The following is a 20,229-nucleotide window of genomic DNA, read 5'->3' on the forward strand; positions in this document are numbered from 1 at the left end:
AATTTCGGATTGTTTCAGTTTCTTCGAATGTGCTAAGAACTGGTTTAGCCTAAACAAATGAACAGAAGTTTCCGAAAGCACAGGGATCTTTAGTGATGTAGAGTTCAGAAATCTGTGAAACTCAAACTACCAGGATTTGTCTTTTCTTTATTTTAACACTGTCAGAAATACAGGATTGGATTCTCACATTCTACATTTTTTTTTCCTTGCATCATCCATGCATCTGAACCATCTTCATGCAGACATCCTACAGTTATATATATTTTTTCCAGAAAAGAGTTGTGTGCTGGACTGGATGGCCTTCCAGCCAAGTAATTCTATGGTTCTACCTGTTCTACTAAATCAAACCAAATACCTAGGTATCTAGTAAAGCTTTGCCTTGTATCATGGATGATACTAAATACTTAATATTCAGCTGCCTAGGAAAACTGTCTATATACATTGAATACATAGCACACTGCAATATTCTTCAGGCAGCAATTTGGTATGTAGTAAATCTTATTAGATGTTACTGTACTCATAGGAAGCATAAATGTTAAGTGTTATACAAGCAAATGCCCATGCAGACCAAATCATTCCAAATTTGTACACGCAATTATCAATCAAGTTTGCATATGATTTATGCAAATTACAGATGAAGGATCATGAAGCAGGTATTTTACTTATTTGTTGTTTTATTGGCATTGATACAGGCATGATGATCTAGAAAAATATTTTTATAGAATGGAAAAAATGGAAACAAGGTCTTTTTGAGGTCTGAAACAGAAGCATCAAACTTCAACTAAATATCAGGTGACAACTAACTTTAATTTAAATATGCTAATCAATTAGAACATTAGGGATTATCTAATTCACACCTGTGGAACAATTGGGCTTTAGTGGGAACTGAGAAATGAGAGAAAGAGTAATATATATCGTAAAATTAACCTTTCTGGTAAGGTTGGGTTTTGTACCTCAGCATTATGAGTCTTAGTATCCGAGGTTGTATTTTGCAGGTTCTGGCATGCCTGTTTTGATAATCAGGAATGGGAGAACCAAGATTAAGATCCTGAATTTTTTCTAAAAATTAATTTTATTGCATTGGCTGAAGTAGATCATGGTTTATGATTCGTAAGAACCTTCATGTACCTTCTCTCATGGGTATTTATTACTGGGGTGTGAAGAGTTTCTGTGTGTGTTTCCCTAGTATTAGCTCATTGAACTCCATATTGGTTGGCACTCTTCTGGTGATGAAGGAGCATAGTTCAAAGTCAGCAGCTGGGGCAGTGGTCTAAGAGCAACTACTTCAGAGTAGCACCGTCTTCACCTATAGGTAATAATTGCTTGCTGATTTTCAGAGTGCTTTCCAATAGGGGGTGGTATTTGACAACCAGATCTATGGAGTCGGAGGTGGCTTCTTCTTGATCTGGAAGCATGTAGTACTCAAAAGGGTAATTAGAGCATATCATTTTGCTGAAGGAGCATCTTTATGAATAAAGGCTATTCCTGTGTTCATGAGGGAGAGGTTATTGGAAGAAATAAGGTGGCTTTCTGTGAGGAATTGCCAGAACTGTCTGTACTGACATGCTGGGGTGTCTCTATCTCCAGCAGGTCTCTGCAGTGTGCTCTAAGTGCTCTAATTTCTTTTGGAAAGCTCTAAATCAGGCTAAACTGTGCAAATATTTTTGTGGGGTGGGAAGCATGAGACTCAATAAAAAGCAAGAGGTAGAACTTGCAGCTAAAAATTCCATCTAGATCGGCTCCTGCAGTCCTGACTCAGTTTTGAGACTTTCCACACTTCCCTTTCAAAGTTTGCATTCAGAAGAATGGCTCAGAATGCTTTTAATGGAAAAAATAAACCAAAAAGTTTTAAACAAAATGAACTATCTTGCCTGAGCTTTCTTCTTTTGCGTTATTATGGCTTTATTGCTTTCTTTTTTACAGCCTTAATTTAAGACCATATTTAGCTATTTTTGTGACTCTGTGTATATATGTAACTTATGATTTTATGTTTTTATTGCAGTGTTCAATATAAAAAAAAGTAAGTGTTTCTTAGACCCAATATTGGACTTTATTGATCTTTCAAAGTTCTATTTCATAATGTTGGGGGTTTCTTCAAAGAATGGTAATTCCTATTTTTTCTAAATCTATTGCCCACAAAAAGTACTGAGCAAGTCCAGTGTGGAATCAGTAAAATATATCTTTACCCAGAAGACATGGGCTGAATGGTACTGGCTTCCTCAAATCTCCTTACCAGCATAATTCAGAAGTGTCAGGGGAAAATCCTTTTTTGTGCTCATAAAGAAATTTTGGCTCTACTTCTATGTAGCTATGGTTTTTTCTTCTGTTACTATCCCCTTTTGGCAGATAACTTTTGGGTAGACAACTGTTCACTGTGTGAAAGTTGCTCATTCATTTTTTTCGGAGGCCACTGGATAAGAGTCAGCGGGTAACAACTCACTGACCTGCAGACCTACCCATGCTCAGATAAATGAGCTGGGTGTGAAAGGCTAAAAACCCCATTACCAGACCTTGAGCCATCCTGTCCTTAAGCTATTTTGCAATATTTCTAGGGAAGAAATAAATACAAGTTGTGGATTAAGGGACAAACCAGATAAACAAGCAGTGAACCACTCTGCTGAAATAAAATTTTTCCTGTGTTTTTGCTTAGCTGCACTCCTAAGGCTATGAGATGATAGCCTTAAGAGATGCATGGCCATTGTGTCCTAGAATGAAATGAAACCATAGATTGAGGCCATAAACCTGGTTTTACTATCTTGGCAGTGATGCCTATCCTAAAGTGTGAAAATGCTTTTAAAATTCTTCATACAGTAGATGACAGGAGATCTTGCTCAGGTGACTTCAAACAAAGTTCTTTAAGAGACGATCCTGCCTCTAGCAAGCCTGCACTTTGCTCATCATTTCTAAAATTTGCCAAACTGTGTTTTCCAACAAGATCCAGAAGGTGTCTGGTTAGTGGTGGTTTAATGTAACGTCTGCATCTTTGGGGGTTCTGGACTCTTGCCTACATGTCACTTCTGAAAACTCTTATGGAGACTCTTCTTCATACTTTAACCGTAACCCAACATTAGGAGTGAGGCAAGACAATATATCCTTCTCTGCACAGCTAGGCAAGTTAGTCTTCAAAGCCTAGTTATTTGTAAAAATGTAGCTGGTGATGGGTGCAACCTGTATTTCCGTCCTCTCCTGAAATTTGGTGCTTTGTGTACAAACCCTGAGTTCACTTGAGCCCATTGGAATTCAGGCCACCTGCAAACCACTTCTCACAGGGCTATTAGGGCCCCTCTGAAAAAGGACCTCAAGCTGGTTTTCGGCTGTCTGATGCTGCTCAGGTGACATTGCTGCAGGAGTAGATGGGACAGAAAAAGCTGCCAGAGCAAGTGCTGGGGGTGCCTTTTCAATTAAACAATGTGAACAGGCAAAAAAGCTGGCCATGAGTTCAGCCTTGGAACCTCTCACGCAGAAATGAGTCAATGGGAGCGTAGTTCTGGGAGAAAAAAACATCAAGTATACATACAACTGGTGAAGTTCAATTGAAAACACGTTTTCTCTAGCCCTTCCCGGTGAAAGAGGAAAACAATATTTTATTTAGCACACAGATTATTATCATTTCTAAGAATTAATGTAAGCATTTTTTAAGAAACCAAAAAAAAACCCAAAACAATAGGGGAAAGGTTTATCTTTTGGAAATGGCAATAATGAAATGTTTTCAGTTTTTTAGTTTAGCTGAAGTCACTTGGCTGAATGCACCATGAATTGAATAATCCTGCTGATTAGCCTAAAATTTAATTAACTGAAGAAAAAAAAAATCACTCCACTCTTTTAAACATTTAACTTCCTCATTATATGACTAAATTTTTTTTTTAAATAGTATGGTTTTTTCTAAAACCCTCTTTTTGCATCTTTTGGAGCTAGGCTTTTAAAGGTATTCAGTCCCCTAATTCAATCACACTGATTTCAATAGGATTTAAATCTCTAGGCACTTCTAAAAACCCCACTAGGCACTTATACATCTTTAAGCACCTAACTACCTCTAAAAGTCTGGCCCTTGATAATTTTAGAAAATGGTCCTTTCTATCATTCAGAGTTTTCTGCTAGCAAACTGGAAAAGTAATTAGCATATAGATGCATCCCTCAGACGGTAGACTGGGTTAAACTGGATTTTTCTACCTTTTAATAACCATTGGAAAACAACAAGGAATTAATTGGTTTGGAAACGTGAACTGATGGAAAAAGTCAAGCTACAGAAACGTTATTAACTATGCAACGCTGAGAGTCCTTAAAAACATCAGTTAATGAAACAAAGAAAAGAATACATTGACTGAGAATTGATTTAGAAGTGAAGAAGATGGATGAAAAAGGAATTGCACTATAAATATAATAAAGAGAAGATTTCTGTCTTGAGACTCCAGCATTCACCACTGTAGCTGTGACAGAATGAAAATAGTGGGCCAGAGAGCATCTCTGAGATCAAAGAGCTGCTCTCACATGGTGCTGTGATGCTCCAGCGTGCCCTCTGCTCAGGGCAGCTTCAGCAGGCTTTGGTACAACCCAGCCACTATGGTGCCACGTGCTCTGGCACATGATGGTGAAAGGTCTCCCCTGGCACCTTCTCTGATCATGTCCAGTCATACAAGCCCTCCCACAGCCCTCCAGGAATTCGGGGGTGCTAACAAACAAGGAGAGAAAAACTTTGCCACCTGGGTGCAGGGTGCACTAGCAGAGAGATGAGAAACATCTTTGAAATCTGTGGATGAAAAATGCTATGTAAGAATGACGATTTATTTTTTTTTATTATCCTCAAGGGCAGAATTGGAAATAGCTGCTCGGAAGTGGTGCCTATTCCCGGTTTACACGAGATATCTTTAATCATATTCTAGCCAGAGAAAGAAAGGCCTGTAAGAGGCACTACAAAAACTCTTCCTTGCTTTCATCTTTGCTTTTCCACTCAGCCTTAGATGAGGGAGAGAGGAATCCACAGGCAGACTGATTGTAGATTGACTAGAATTGTTCTTACACGGGGGGATAATTATAAAAGACACATTTCTACTGCAAATATCCCTAGGTTAAATTTTTGGATTTGAACAGAACTCTGTTTTTACAGTGTAAAGTAAATATTTTTGTATGTTTTGTGCAGGGGGGAAAAATATCTTTATTTTGGCTTAATTGTGAACATATTCCAATGAAAAAATTGAAACAAGGTAAGCTTTTGGTGGAAGAACAATATTTTAAGTGCTGGAGATTTGCATTAAACTTCCACATAAATACAAATTAAAATAATACTGACAAAACAATAATACTTTGGTAATTGTGCTTCATTTTTCAGAATTTCTAAAGCTCTTTTGGAATGAAGGAGGAGCCAAACAGAGGGTGCATCACTCCATGAAGCACAGCATGGCATCTTTTAGGGAGCTAAGGTAATTTTTATATCATCCCTTTAAAAAGTTTCAGTACACTAAACAAATCCATGCAATGAAGTGAAATTAAATGAATTTTAATAGTCTATAGCCAAGAGTTTTCTTGGAAATCTATACTGCAGGTGGTATTTGTGTGCATGTAACATAGAGGAGGAATGAGGAAGGAGACACTTGCAAAGCGAAGTAAGAATGATCTACTATGGCCTGGTGAGGAGAGGGACAGGTTCGTACCATCCTGCCCACTCTCTTGACCTGTGAGATGAAAGTAGCCCTTAGGGAGGCAGGTTGCTGATATGATCAGAAATCACAGAGTGAAATGGATGTTCTATCAGGATGTGTGCCAGAATCACCTTTATGAATTTGATTGCAATGCTGGAGCCTTCTGTAACACAAAGCCCAGAAAAAAAACGTAGTCACACAGGATCGAATACAAACCCCATCCCCATGTGTGAAATGGAGTTCCCCTGCTGCAAGGTGCAAGGGCTTGAAAGAAGAGAACAGAATAACATTGCATTGAAAAATCGCAATTCTTCTCTCTGACCTTCATGAAAGAAGAATGAAGCCTTCTGATCTTTAACGTCTCCTCAAATTACAGAACTAAGAAAAAGGCCAACGGGAGTGATCTCCTTTGTATTCTTCAGTGTCACTGTTCTTTCTTGTGCCAGGGAGAGACGAGACCAGCCTGCCCCTGGTGCCACTGGGCCACCTTGTCCCACCGCAGCGCATCCTGTCTGTTAGTGCGGGCTCCCTCCAGCATCTCCATACCTGTACTCAGAAGTATAGTTCACTCAGGTGCTTTGCATTATTCAGAAATAAGATCATATTTTACCATCCAGGAGAGAATTGATTTTTGGGTGGAATAGCAATTATCTTAATTTCTAAATTATGACTTACCATTGTCATATATATCATTGGGCAAAACAGTGCAAAAGAAGACCTATAGAGAGATGTTGTTGGTGCTGAGGATGAAGGGTTCACACTCTACATTTTGGAGGTTTTTCCTCTAGACTAAGTCCAGCCTTAGCCCTTTGGTGCCTGAAGGGCATGAGTTGACCTCTGGAGCACTTCTTCCACATCAGCTTCATCCAAAAGGAGCCTGTTTGTGCCCTCTGAATTTGCCCTGTGTTGTGAACCACGGTGTGGTAGGTCAGTATGATTAGGAAACTTCCTTTTTAAGTTCCTAGTCCCAACCAAAATAGACTCATCCATGGCCTGTGGGAAGCAATGTAATAAATGTGGGCTACTGCCCTTATGGAAATCTAACTCCCTCTATTGCAAGGTGGTACCTGACACGTTCGGGCAGAGGAGCGCAAACTCCCATATTTCTATGAGTTAAGGCAACGAGGAGGTGAACCCAAATGAGTTTGAAACTGATGAAAAGTATTTGCCAGTAAGGTCAGCTCTTAATTTAGCCTATACTCATCTTCCAAATGGGACTGAGATGCTTTTCTCAAATCCTTAATGAAATATGAGTGCTTGTTTGTTCTTATCCTGTAGGAAGAAAGAGCCAGAGGTAATATTTCAGCAGCACTGGAAAGCTTTGTTGTGCAAAGTCTCTCCTTCTGCCTACCTAGACTGAATAAAATTTTTCAATATGAGCTGAATATAATTTACTTTAGAGAGAGACATTTTGGCTTTTATTTCTGAAATAGTTTCTTCTGGCCTACATATAAAAACTTAGTGGTTAATTTTAAGGATGTCAAAGCTACTGAAAGGAATGCTCACATAACACCCGCGCTTATGGAAGCTGGAAAATTAAACAGCATTTCTTGTGGACTAAATAAAATATAGTCAGGGTGATAAACAGAGAGTTTATAGGTAGTTCTATTGGGAGAGAAATGTAATTGGATTCCCGTGTATCTTAATGCTTGTGGCACTTCCCTTTCTGCCCCATGGCAAGGAGGCCCCGATCCAGTGAAGCACTTAGGGCCGAGTAGTGCCTCGGAGATCAATGGCACTACTTACAGTGTGTAAAACTAGGCACACATCTAAGTGCTTTATTGGGTTAGAGCCAAACACATACATAATGTTATATTTTGGATTCACAATTCAGTTCTCAGATCTGTATTGATCTGTATTTTGAAGCCTTCGCTGAAGTAACTTCTAAGTTTCTTTTTTATAAACACAAAATGAATTTGATATAGTTGCCCCTTTCACTCAGAGATTTGAAAATACTTTAAAAATATGAATGTATTGATCTTTCACTGTGGGGAGAGTAAGTAGTAGCAACCCATAAAACAGATGAGGAATCTGAAAGTAGAAGAGTGGAGAAAAAAAAATCCACAACAACTGAATGGAATTGGAAAACAAATTTGTCTTGATTGTATTCCCATCTGCTTTGGGTTCAGTTTCATTAGCTTTCTTGAAAGGGAGCTTCTGTCAGGAAAGTTTATGAAAGCACTGGTTTTTAGTAGATATTCAAGAACAGTTGCAGAAATTTTACTTCGATTCTGTAACTTGATTTCTCATTTGTGGACTTATTCACACCTGTTCTTTGCATACTATGGAAATATCTGGAGTCACCCGTATTGCTAAACCATATTAAAAGCGTCTATATAAAACACTGGGTGTACATTAGTCACTGCAATCTTTCACAGAAACAACAAATAAATTCAAATAAATCATGATCTGTTCATACATAACACAGGTGTGTAAAAAAGGGGAAAAGTCTGCAAGTATAGGGATGATTTTTTATTTACAAACATTATTGCAACTGAATCAGTTTTGAATTTAGAGAGGAAAACACCGAGAGAGGCATTAGCACAGGATAGATACGGTTTTTTGGTCAGGGATGATATCAAAGAAAGTTGTTTGTTGTTTTTTTTTTTTTTTAAAAAAAGCAGAAACACATTGAAATACTGTTTGTTAACTTGTGGAACTCATTGCTCATGGGCAACATTAGAATAATATAACAAGGACTGCAAGACTCCCTAGTTATACATGGAAGACACAGCTGCAGCCACTTTAAATAGGACAATAGTATATAGGAAGAAGAACAATAATGCTAACCATTAAGCACTGGGCTTACGAAGAAGATTCTCTCATAAACAAGTTATTGCATAATTCTCTGTTATGGGAGTTTCACACCTTCCTCTGAAACATCTGGTGCTAGAAATGCAATAAAACACTAAATGAATTTCTAACCTGATGTGGCATGACAATCAATAGAATTCTTTTATTAGCTAGCTGTAGTTTGAAGAACTTGTCATAGTAACAGCACGCAGTTTTGCAGAATGCTAACTTGTGATGAAACATTCAATTTATTTTAAAAACTGAACCTTTCCTGCCTTATTGCACATTTCCTCAAGTCCAGGGAGATTAGCCCAGCGTGCTGCACCATCTACCACTAGAGGAAACATGGGCTCTTGCGGTCGATTGTTTAATACCTAATGTATGCTGGGTAGGAACACGGTGGTGGTACAAAGCAGCTGAGATGCAACCAAAATTGCTTTAGAGCAAGTAGCTGACCCATGGTTCAGGTACAGGGCCTTCAGCTGTGACTTTCCCCTTAGACAATGTTCCACTGCAGTGTCTTCTCTGCGACCCTACAGTCTCACGTTCCCTTCTACCATTTGATGTTAAAATATAATAATCCCTGATTTTGTGAGGGATATTCTAGTAAATCCAGTCTGGGAATACAGTGTGTATCAGTCAAAAGCTACTACACATGCATCTGACATACATCCGATGGCTGCTAGGAGATGCCTGAATTTTTGGCTTAGGGCTAATTATATGATTTAGGTTTGCAGCTTCTTAAACAGCTTTGTGCCCCCACCCTACCAGAAACATTGGACTCCACTGGTGTGGCCAAACTCAAGGGAGGTTCATGCTGCTGGAGAAAAGACCAGGGCATCCTGAAATGACCCTGTGGATCTCAGAGGCAGTTCAGGACAGGAATTCAAGGGCTCTTTACTAAGGACTGTATCACAGCGAGGTCCCATTAAAGTCAAGCACAAGCTATGCGTTCCTTTCAGTGAGATTAAAATTATACCAATCCTGAGTGCTTGAAAATGCCTAACTCTGAAATGATACCCCTGGTGAGAAACCCTGAGGAGCGCAGCGCTGCGAACGATTCCCACACTCCTTCAAAATGAAGCCACACTGGAAAGCAATGCATTTTGATAGCACGGCTTACATCTCTCAGAGCAGCCTGAGTGATTTTTCCCAAAGAGTGCAGCAAAGTGTTAATATGATAGCTCTGTGGTTTTGAATTATAAACGTGTTTTAAGGCACACCAAGAGTATTGAACCAAACGTAAAGATCTATATGACTAAAGGAAACGTGCTTATGCATCAGAAGGGGATTTTTTTTTGTGCAGGGTTAGCACAAAAAAACTCAACATGATTTCAACAGCCATATTTTCATGCAAATGGACTGTAGCCAGTCTAAAGATATTCCAGGAATCCCAAACTTTATGTGCTGCCTCTGAAAGTCATCTTCATATAGAACACTATTTAATTTGTCATTAATTAGTAAATTGCTGTGTGAAAGCCAGCAAACTATCTTGGCTGAATTGACCAGCACAAAGATTATTCTTCTGGAAATGAGTTGAAATTCTTACTGCTGGGCAATTTCCATGAAAATAGAACAGCCTGTTGTAGCTTTGATTTTAAAATAAGAATAAAATTATGCCAAAAGACAGCAAAGAAAAGGACTGAAAAATAGTAGCTAAAAGACATAGGCAAGAAAATGCCAACTTTTATGTCTGTCCCAGCAAGCTAAAAAGCCTTACTTCTTGCAAGGAACTACTTGAAACTTGAATTTATTTGGGACTATTTAGAAGACACAACTAAGTGCAAATCCCTTCCCATTGCATCTCCTGGAAGTCAGGGTAGATTTTGTTGTATGAAATCTTTTCCTCTTTGAAAGTCAATGACTGGGGAGGGGGGTAATGGGCGAGACTTGGCAGACTGCCACTGTCTTCTTTCATTATTTCATATGTTACACGTACCATATAAATCTGCATTTGCTTGGTTTGCCACCCTGGATGTCAATGCAGGAATGATTGTTATTTTATTGTCATAAATAATATATGTGCATTCAGAGACATTTCAAATATTTAGCTTTCTTGAACCCTCACTTTTGCGTGCTTTCCCCTCCCTGTACTCACCCCCTGCCTTCCCGTCCGCCACCAAGTCAAAATAAAAGTCTCCCCCATCTCTACATCCCATTGTTTTTTCCATGGTTGATTGAATGGTGTGCTAGGTTCAGTGAACTTGGTCTTGGCTAGTGCTCCACCCAGAAACAACCTTCTCTTTTATACGAATTATCATATGAAAGCTCCTAATGTCGTTTTACTGCAGCTCTGCTTCATGTTTCAGAATTGTAAGTGGCATCGTGCAGTCCACATTTGCCCAGTTTCAGGGAATAACCCTTCTCCCTCTTCTCCCCTCCTTCTTTTTGCCCTACATTTCAGTGTAAAATAGTCTCCTTCCTTTTATTTACTAGATCAGCACCTTCCCTTCAATAAATATTTGCTATGTCAGATATGAAAACAACTTTCAGTCTGGGATTCTGATGCTGTTAGAAATATTATTGGATCATGTGGGACTTATCCTCCAAGGATAAAATTGGTTCCTGCAGGCTGATTTACAGCAGTGGAGGGAGCTGGTCTCTTGGAAATTCAGAATGGTGGGAGTCTCTTCAAACAGAGTTTCAAACAGAAAAAAATTAAATTTCAGTACAGCACAACAGTAAAGGAGAGAGTCTTATGTGGTATAAATTTTACGTGATGTTGACCGATGTCACTAGCTGCCCTCAAATCTGGCTATGCATAAATGTAAAATATTTTTATACATTGAATATATGCAGCAGCATATATGACTATGCTGTTGTGATTTTGAGGTGTCAGTGTCAACAAAAATGAATTTGCTTTTTACAGTAGTGTTTGGGTGTCAAGAGAGATCCTTTTTTGTCACTACAAGTATAATATCCACATAGCACAGGTACAAAATCTCACTCTGTGCCATTACTAAATGCAATTTGCATGCATATTAAACCGTAGACCATTTTTCTAATGTTGAAACAATACCTTCGTAAGAAGAGGTGTAATTTAAATTAGGAAGAGCATTTGCCCACACAGTCAGGTATGAGCGATTTTTCTTGGATTTAGTCAGAAAAGACATTATGTATAAAAACTTTAAGGGTTCTTATTTTTTAGCATGTTTATTCAAAAGAAATCTTTACAAGAAACTACAAATGTTAACGGCTGGTATTGTTCAGCTCAATAGCAGGAAATTCAACATGACTGCTTTTACTGGGTGCGTGGGAGAGAGGACACTTTGCTTCCTAAAAGAAATATTGTTTTTTCATTATTTTTATGGTTGTTGTTCCCACAAAAATGGACCCAAGTGTTTTGAAAGGATTATAAATATGGTTGCAATTTGGCACTGTGAGCTGGTTGCAGCCGCTGTGTGTGTGTCTCTCTCTCTGTGCTCGTGTGTGGAATTTGGCCAATTCGAACTCTGAGTTGGTCACAAGCAGCCAAATGGCTTTCAGTTTTCTTTTGTTGTAGCTGCATTCCCTACAGGATAAAACCTTTCAGGCTCTACTTCAAGGTACAATACGCTCCTCCGAGAAGATAAATTATTAAAATGCAGTGTCTGTTTGTGAAAGCTCAAACTTAGCAAAGTTACGCTCATTTGGTCTCCAAGAAATACCAGTTCCATCCTTCCAAATCTTGGTTAAGCCAAGACACATGCTAATTTCTTTTTAACTTTGGAGTTCTGACGGCAGTAAGGAAATATGTGTTCAAGAGAAAAATGGAATCTGCTGCACTGTGAAGGAGTCAAGGTGTCTGATGTGATTAATCTGGAAAGCTCTTCTTCACTAGCATTTGGAATGGAGTGATTAGGTGAGGCACAGCCTAGTATTTGGGTCTATGCATCATCACAGCTTATTTTAAGCATTACGAGGCAGCTGGACAGGCAAACCCTCTATCGTTTATCACAGAACTGCATCTTTTATTACTTAGCTACTTGTGATAGGCTCAGTCACGAGAGGGGTGGTCATCTTCCACAGCAAACTGGGCACTGTCAATTCTTGCTGGTGTCAGGCAGAGCTGAGGTTACAAAGCCAAACAGATTCCTAAGACAGCAAACAAAACAGCTAGACCATACAGAGATCCTGATAGAGCCTGAAGGCCAGTCTGAACTGCAGGTTTGTGTGAGCAGCTGCCTCTCTTATTTTCCAAATCTTTAATCATGTGCTCTTTGCCTGGTTACCTGGGCATTTGTCTTTCTGTTATATTCTGGCTTGTTGCAGTTACCAAAGAAAACATATATTATCACTTGGAATGAAATATATATACACATACAGAATGAATATCTGGCATGAAATATGTGTATATAGCACATTCTGAAACAAACAAGCTAAAAGGAATGTTTTGAAACATTTGACAGTGTTAATATTGATTACTGAATAGATTAAGAGACAGCCACAAGAGGTTTTGTCAGGAGATCAAACTTTACCTGTGTGACAGTGCTAATAGTATGAGACATGAACATTTATCAACAAAACAGTTTCAGCTGCTTGGCAAAAAGCATTGCATCTCTGAAGTGTTTTGTCATACAGCTTCTTCCACCTAACAAATCACGGTGTTGTACACTTAAGCTTGCTCATGGCAAGGAGAAGAACGTTTCCAGCAGGAGGCTGTATCAGTAAGGTTCTTGATTAAGGAATTCTGCAAAGATATTTTTTATTTAGTGTCCATAATCATTGACAGAAAGGTGGCAAAAAGAATGTTAGAACCAGCTGGGTTGGATCGGTGGTCCATCTGGCCCACCTTGTCTCGTGCAGTAAGTGATCGTAGTAGACTTTACATGGGAATATAAAAACTCAGTGTAGAAGACTTCTTCTCATACATATTCTTCCAACTGTAACTGTTCAGTAACTTCTCCATGACAGGTGTGAATTTGAGACCTGAAGAAAATCACTGCCTATGCAAAACAGTACCCTATACGACTGGTAAGACTAACATACAGAACAGCCATTCCATGCACATCTGAAGAGTTGGTTCAGATGTATGTCATAATTAATCTTTAGGTTTGATGAATGAGAGGATTAGTTGAAGCTTTTGTCCTAACCTTCTGTCTCAGTCCACAGCTCTGCTTTTCAGTCTGGATTGTAACATCTATGTTAATAATGGGAAAACCTCTAAATTTTCCAGAAATCTTGTTGATGTCACTCAATGGAAATTCCAGTGGAATAACACAAAATTCACCCATGCAAAATAATTACTATATGACCTTTAGTACAGTACATCTGCGCTCTGGCTCAGATCCAGGAGGTCTCCTTCCAATTAGAAAGCGCACAAAGAACTTTCCCCTTACTGTTAGCTCCAGATTCAAGAGTGAGAGAAAAACAATTACTCCTAGAAAGTGCTGTAACTTCAACATAAAATGGAAAGGACATCTCAGCACAGGCATAAAGTGAACATGGAAAAGGACCAAAAGATGCAGATAATTTAGATAGATAGCTGGCTGATGGTCACAACTGAGCTGACAGAGCTTCAGAGCTATATTATGACAGTGATGCTTTTTTCTTGCTTTTTCCAAAATACAGCTTGTAATTCTTACCTAGTCTTCAGCTCAAGACTTAGGATCCAAAAGCCAGATTGTGACTGACTTTGGCTCTACTGGTGTTACTGAGTTGGAGACTGGTTGGTCAGAACCTGTTCTCTAATAAAGGGTCAGGTGTTTCGGGTTCATCCAGTCAGATAAAGGGCAGCTTGTTTTCACTCTGAGTGCTTAAATACTTCAAGGAATCTGGAACAATTGAAGGTCTCCAGAGCTCAAAAAATGCATTGAATATGCCTTAAAAGAGCATGTAATAGTTTACACACTAGTGTTTTATATGATGTGGATTTGTACAGATTATTAGAGTAAATAATAAAAATGTGTGACCCAAAATTAGAGTAAATAATAAAAAAGTGACCCAGAATATAATTTATCTTGGTATACATGCTTCTGTTTGATGATGGTGTCTTATTGATAAACTTCATTACTGGGGAGATTCTCAAGACAGGTAGAATTTGGCTTATTACCTTATGACAAGGTCTGTATCTCCCTGATACTAGCCCAAACAGAAAAAGCTGGAGCAACAGACCTGGATTTTTTACTATCAAAACTGTTGGCATTTTGAAATGACATTTTTGTTCTGATAAAAAGGTCAGCATTTTCTTTTTTATTCTTACATTGTCAAAACATTATTTTTTAGAACTTTTTGGCAAAATTCTCATATTTCATCTTTCTGCCCAAAATTGGATTTCAAAAGATTTTGAAAGATTTTTGTTTCTACAAGATGGATATCCTACTTTTAAGCAGTCCTAGTCTGTACATTTTACTTTATAGTTTAACTGATCTGTATCCTACAGAAGGGCTCTTCACTGAAAATTAATGCCGGGTCCATTGGCTATATAATAAACGCCAACAGCTGTCAAAAGCAGAGTGAAGCAAAAGGGGGAAAAAAAGACAGTAATTGTCTTATAAGAGCGCCTCATGGTAATTCAAGAAACATTCTGCAAATTCCACCTCAGTGGGGTATGAAATAAAAGCCACATTATGATGGATTGGGAAAACCTGGGGTGGCCCAAAGCTACTTTCTGTGGAATGATTTCTTCCTCTTTATTTTTATTTTCTGATGGCTTCCCTAACTCTAACAAGAGTAAAAGAGTAGAAAAAAATTGGAGACAGGAAAATGTATCACCATGGTAAAGAAAAAAAGAAGGGGAAAAAATCTTTTACAATATCAGATAATCTTGAAATACAATAATATATCTTGCAAACCTGTGAGATCTATAGCAGGCTTATAACTGATCAATTTTCCACCCAGGTTTACAAGAAGAATAAAGACCACTATAGTTCATAAATCAACATTTCTTAAGGTACTCATATGTTTTCTCTCTCCTGAAGGTTAGTGATTTTAAAAGGAAGCTGTAAAAATAAACACATTCAACGAAACTGAGGCATATTAGCAAAGGAGTGTTTCCAGTGGCATGTGTATATAAAGAGGTAATATAACTGTACCTTATACTAGGTGACCATAATTAGGTTATGAACTTCATTATATAACAAATGGCAGTTGATTTCTATAAAAGCAGTAAAGTATTTTGATCCATGTTTTTCTGACAATCTGATTGACAGTTTTATTTCTGTAGATGTCCAAATGTAGCTAAGCCTTAGACAACAGGCTTGCTTTTCTGTTTTGAAGTGGCTGCCGTGGAGAGTTTTCTCTGACTTTATACTGAAGTCAAAATGTTGGAGGGACACAGATGTCTATGAGGATTCCATAAGGAGCCATAGTGACTGACTTTGTAGTGCTAGACGTATGTATTTTCAACTGGAGCAAGTCAATGGTTTGTTCTCTCTTTGGGAGAAGTGAACACCCCAGGTCTTTAAACACATAACTAGCTGTGCTCCCCAGCATTTTCCCTGTCATTTTAATGGAGAATTAGGAGGCTCCATGGCTTTACAGGGTCAGTATGAAACACAGCTCTACAGCTGCTCTACCTGAAGCATTCACAGGTGTGGAGCTGTCCCAAATATACCCTTTTCACCCCTCTCGTTACAGAAGACTGGGACTGTATCTATCAGTTATGGGATTCAAAGTTTAGTGGGAAATACACCATCCTCAGTCTGGGGATGAAGGTGAGACTGGAACATCTGTCTGTCTGGTTATTTTGCAGGGCTTTCTGCTGAAGGTCAATGCTAAAGCTCCTAGTTTGCAGTGGCTGCAGCAGTGTCTGGTTTCACAGCAGGTCAGAAATTCCTCTCTGAGGTCTTCAAGGCTTACCACCCAGCTTAGCTGGATCTAAAGCAGCAGGAGCTTGATTTGCCATCGTTCAGCAGGGCAGAGCTGTGTGTAAACCCATATCCGTCAATCACCAGATCTTTTTCTAATCCACTTGCTCATATTGCCTCATCCATTTGGCTTTGCATTTTTGTTGCCTTCATTGTATAGAAGTGTTAACAGTTGTAGGGACACCAGCCAGTCACGGGCATCTGTGTGTTGCAGCACAAAGAGATTTTAAGAAAAAAATTGAGAAATGGACTTGTCAGATTGGCCTCCATACTGTTGTGTGTTAATTTTAGGTTCCAGGCACTACAGTATCTGGCTTTTAAATCTCTGAATTTGTGTTTTCTGTATTAATTTAGACACTTAAGCAACACCTGAGCTAATTATTTTTTTCAACCCAAAAAACCAATGCCCTCTCAGGATCAGCCCTCAGTCACCCAGAGCCTGCCTTTCTTGTAATCTTACTTCTTCTGTTTTTTTTTTTTGGGGGGGGTTATTTTGTAAAAAATTCCTCTGCATGTCTGTTCAGCTAGTTTCCCGAGCTCTTCTTCCAAGTTCCCTGGAAGCCCACCACCCGCTCATACATAAAAAGTTCTGAGCCCCTAAATCCATTAAACACCCTAAATTGCTCTTCAGCTTGCTGACAGTCCGCCATGAACACTAGATGTGCTCTTTCCTCCTGTTAAAAGGGCCAGGTCACCAGTATTTTTGTGATGCTCAAGATGCCCCATACTGTCCCCACTGTGAGTGCAGGAAGCCCCGTTGAGCTGCCAAGGCTTTGAGGGGGACAAATATCTGGTTTCCTGAGCAGCTCGCTCTGTTGCTCTCTGCTTTGCACCTCAAGTTTGAAGAGAAAATTGTTTTTTCACATGAGAAGAAAATATACCTGACAGTTTTGAATACTGAAAGATAGCTGGGGCTGAGCAGTGCAGCTAAGGTAGCTTTGTAAACCTGCTTTGCAGTATTGACAGCCAGTCAGTCTAGTTGCTTAATCCAAATACTTACACAGTTAGAGTATGTTGCCAGAAAAAGGAAATCAGCTCTTGAGGTGCGTTATCTCCTTTCAAGACTGTCCTGGGGGCACTTACTCATTACCCTGGAATAAAACAAATGAAAGATTTCTTTAAAAAAATATTGTTCAATCCTTTTAGAATCCCTGGAGCTGAGTATTTTACATTTTTGTGGCTTGATAACATAAAACCAGCAATTAGTTTACATGTATTTATCGTTTATGGGTCTTTCCTTCTCTTTGCAGCTCATTTTGAATACTATAATCCTGACAGATTAACTTTCCTACTACAAAAATTATTATTATTTCCTGGAACTGTGAATGAAATAAGAGTACATGTGTTCGCTATGACTGATGGAGGGAAATCTCATTCTGCTAGATAGAATTTTAAACTGATTCTGCACTCCGCTCTCCTCCCCCCCGCCCCCCCAAAAAAAGCTGTAGACGAATATTCACATGTGTATTTGCTTATGTGTTTGTGTGCCATTTCTCCACCAACAGGTTTTGAATCTGACACATTTTAACTAAATCTGAGAGGGGATAAATCTTCCATGAAGGTCAGTGAAAACATGTAGCACGAGGGGGGAAAAGTACCCCATGAAGGCACTGGTGGGGAGAATGGTTGCAGGGGAAACTGCATCACAACAGAGAACCCAAATGAGGCAGAGACTTAAAAAAGAATCATCCAGGGAGAAGAAGCGCCATCAGACCTTATCACAAACCAGGAGAGAAAAAATCTGTACCACTTGCTTTGTCCAAATCTTATGAGAAGCTCCTTGCTTTAGAGCATATAAAAGGCTGGTGAAAAATCTGACTATGATAGATGACGTTGATTTGCGTTTTCTCCATTTGAAAGTTTTCCTTAGCCCTGATCCCAGATTATTAGATGATTGTTGGCACTGCTGGTGACCATCTGCATGGCCAGATATGACAAAGAATCACTGAATAGCACAGCAGAATAAAAGAAAAAGTGGTTTTTTCCCCTCCCAGGGGGACAATCAGTGCTATAAAATGGATCTAGTTTAGGAAGTCACTATGCAGGAAAATAGTATTAGAAATTTTACTTGCTCTTTTAAAATAACAGAAGTTCTTTCACCTCCTTGGCACTTCACTCTATGTATCTCTTCTTTGTATATGCAGAATGGTGTTCAGTCAAAGAATCATAAAGCCCAGGGTATAAAGTCAGTGTAGTATTGAAGTCTCTTTTTCCCTGGCTAGGAACCCATGCCTGCTATCCAGAGCTCCTACAGGGTTAATGCTGGCACAGCCCAAGAGAGTTGTACCTCAAGGTGAATCTGCAAGAGGTTGACTACCTCTTTCTTCAAATTGTAGTTCTCTATCTCATGATATGAGATATAAAGCCTTTTAAAAATCAGTTGCTAAAATTTGAGGTCTTTGGTGGAAACTCAACCTCTTGACCAGCTTTGGCCGAAATATTTATATCTGCGGGCTTTTGTTGTTTCTTTCAAGAAGGGTAACAATTTTCCCTTTAAAAATATCACTTCAGCAAAAACCCATCTCATTTTGATAAAAATCTCATTTTGATAAACCCATCACAAAATTCATTTGTGATTCTCACAGACTGTTTTGACTGGAAAGTTTTCTTGTATAACTAGAGATTTTAAGGCCAGCAAATGCCGTTACAGTAACCCTTTTAGGAAAAGCAAGTGACAGAACCTGAGAAGTTTCCTATTCTGCAGGCTGTGTTTTTACTTTTTTCTCCTGTGCCTGATAAAAGAATAGAGTAGTCTTGAAACCTAGAGTGTCTACTGCTTAATTCTGATATTGCTTTTAAGCTTTTCTGTAATGTAATCTTTGATCTGATCTGCTTTTGCTAAGCATTTCATGTCCTGAACCTATCCTGTTTGTGAACCTTTTAATTTACAAAGTAGCTAATTTTAATCTTATTTTCAGTAAGATGTTCTGTAGATCTTGCTCTTAGCATTCCATCACTGCTCGTGATAATTTTGGTTTATCTTAATGACACTGAATCTTCAGTCTTGTGTCATTTTCACCCAAATAATTTTCATCTGAGACAAAAGACCAGCTACTTCTGAAAAATGGTACAGCTGTGAAGGTGCCGAGAACTGCCTGGATTATCCACATGGGTTGTGCGAGCAGATACACGGCTCTCTCCTCTCTAGCTCTTGTGGGCAGTAGCAGTAGGTTTGCAATTGTAGCAATTTTGTTGAATTTCAGGGGGAAAAACAGAAAGACCACACATGTGTTGGGTGAGCCAGTGTGTGTGTGTGGCACTCCAGTTTACCTGTGAAGCAAACTGGTGGCCTTGCCCTCAGCTGAATGGGGAGGTGAGCTGGACTGGGACGCAGCTGGGAACATGGTTGTGTGACGTGGGAGGCTGTGTATGCCATGTGGAGCCACGCTTGGAGGTCTTCAGCCTCCCTCCCATGGTAAAACCGGGGCCGATGCCGGGCCAGGGTACAAACACTGCTTGAGCTGATAGTTCTGAGCTTTTCTGAATAGTAAAATTTACATTCCCTTCTTGGACAGCGTAGTACGTAACTGTCCCATTGAATATGCCTGGGCTATTTTCATTTTGTAATTGCCATCTGTATGAATTTACCATTTGCCATTCTGTTTGCACTAGCAAGTTTGACCGTAAAATATCCAAAGCCTTTGTAGCTTGTTTTACAGAGGATTATTTCAGGCCTAGATATAATATTTGGGATCTGCAGTGAGAGATATGGCTTTCAAGAGGCATCCCGACACTGACTTGGCATTGGTGTCCCACCTGCTGAATGCCAGTGGGATCCTGTCCATTGCTTTCACAGGCTTTGGATCCCACCCAGAGCATTCTCAAAGACGGGTGGGAGCTGGGAGTGCAGGCTGGATTAGGAAATCGCAAACAGTTTTGAGAGGGGTTTTCTTTTTCATCAAAATTAAATTTTTGTCAACATTTTCTGAACAGATCAAACAACAACTGCCCTGGAAATTATAGAGTTTATGTCACCCTGTGCAGTAATTTGTGCTACACTCCCAAATTCAATT

This window comes from Calidris pugnax, unplaced genomic scaffold (genome assembly GCF_001431845.1).
Source record: "Calidris pugnax isolate Ruff unplaced genomic scaffold, ASM143184v1 scaffold21, whole genome shotgun sequence".
In the NCBI taxonomy this organism is placed as follows: domain Eukaryota; kingdom Metazoa; phylum Chordata; class Aves; order Charadriiformes; family Scolopacidae; genus Calidris; species Calidris pugnax.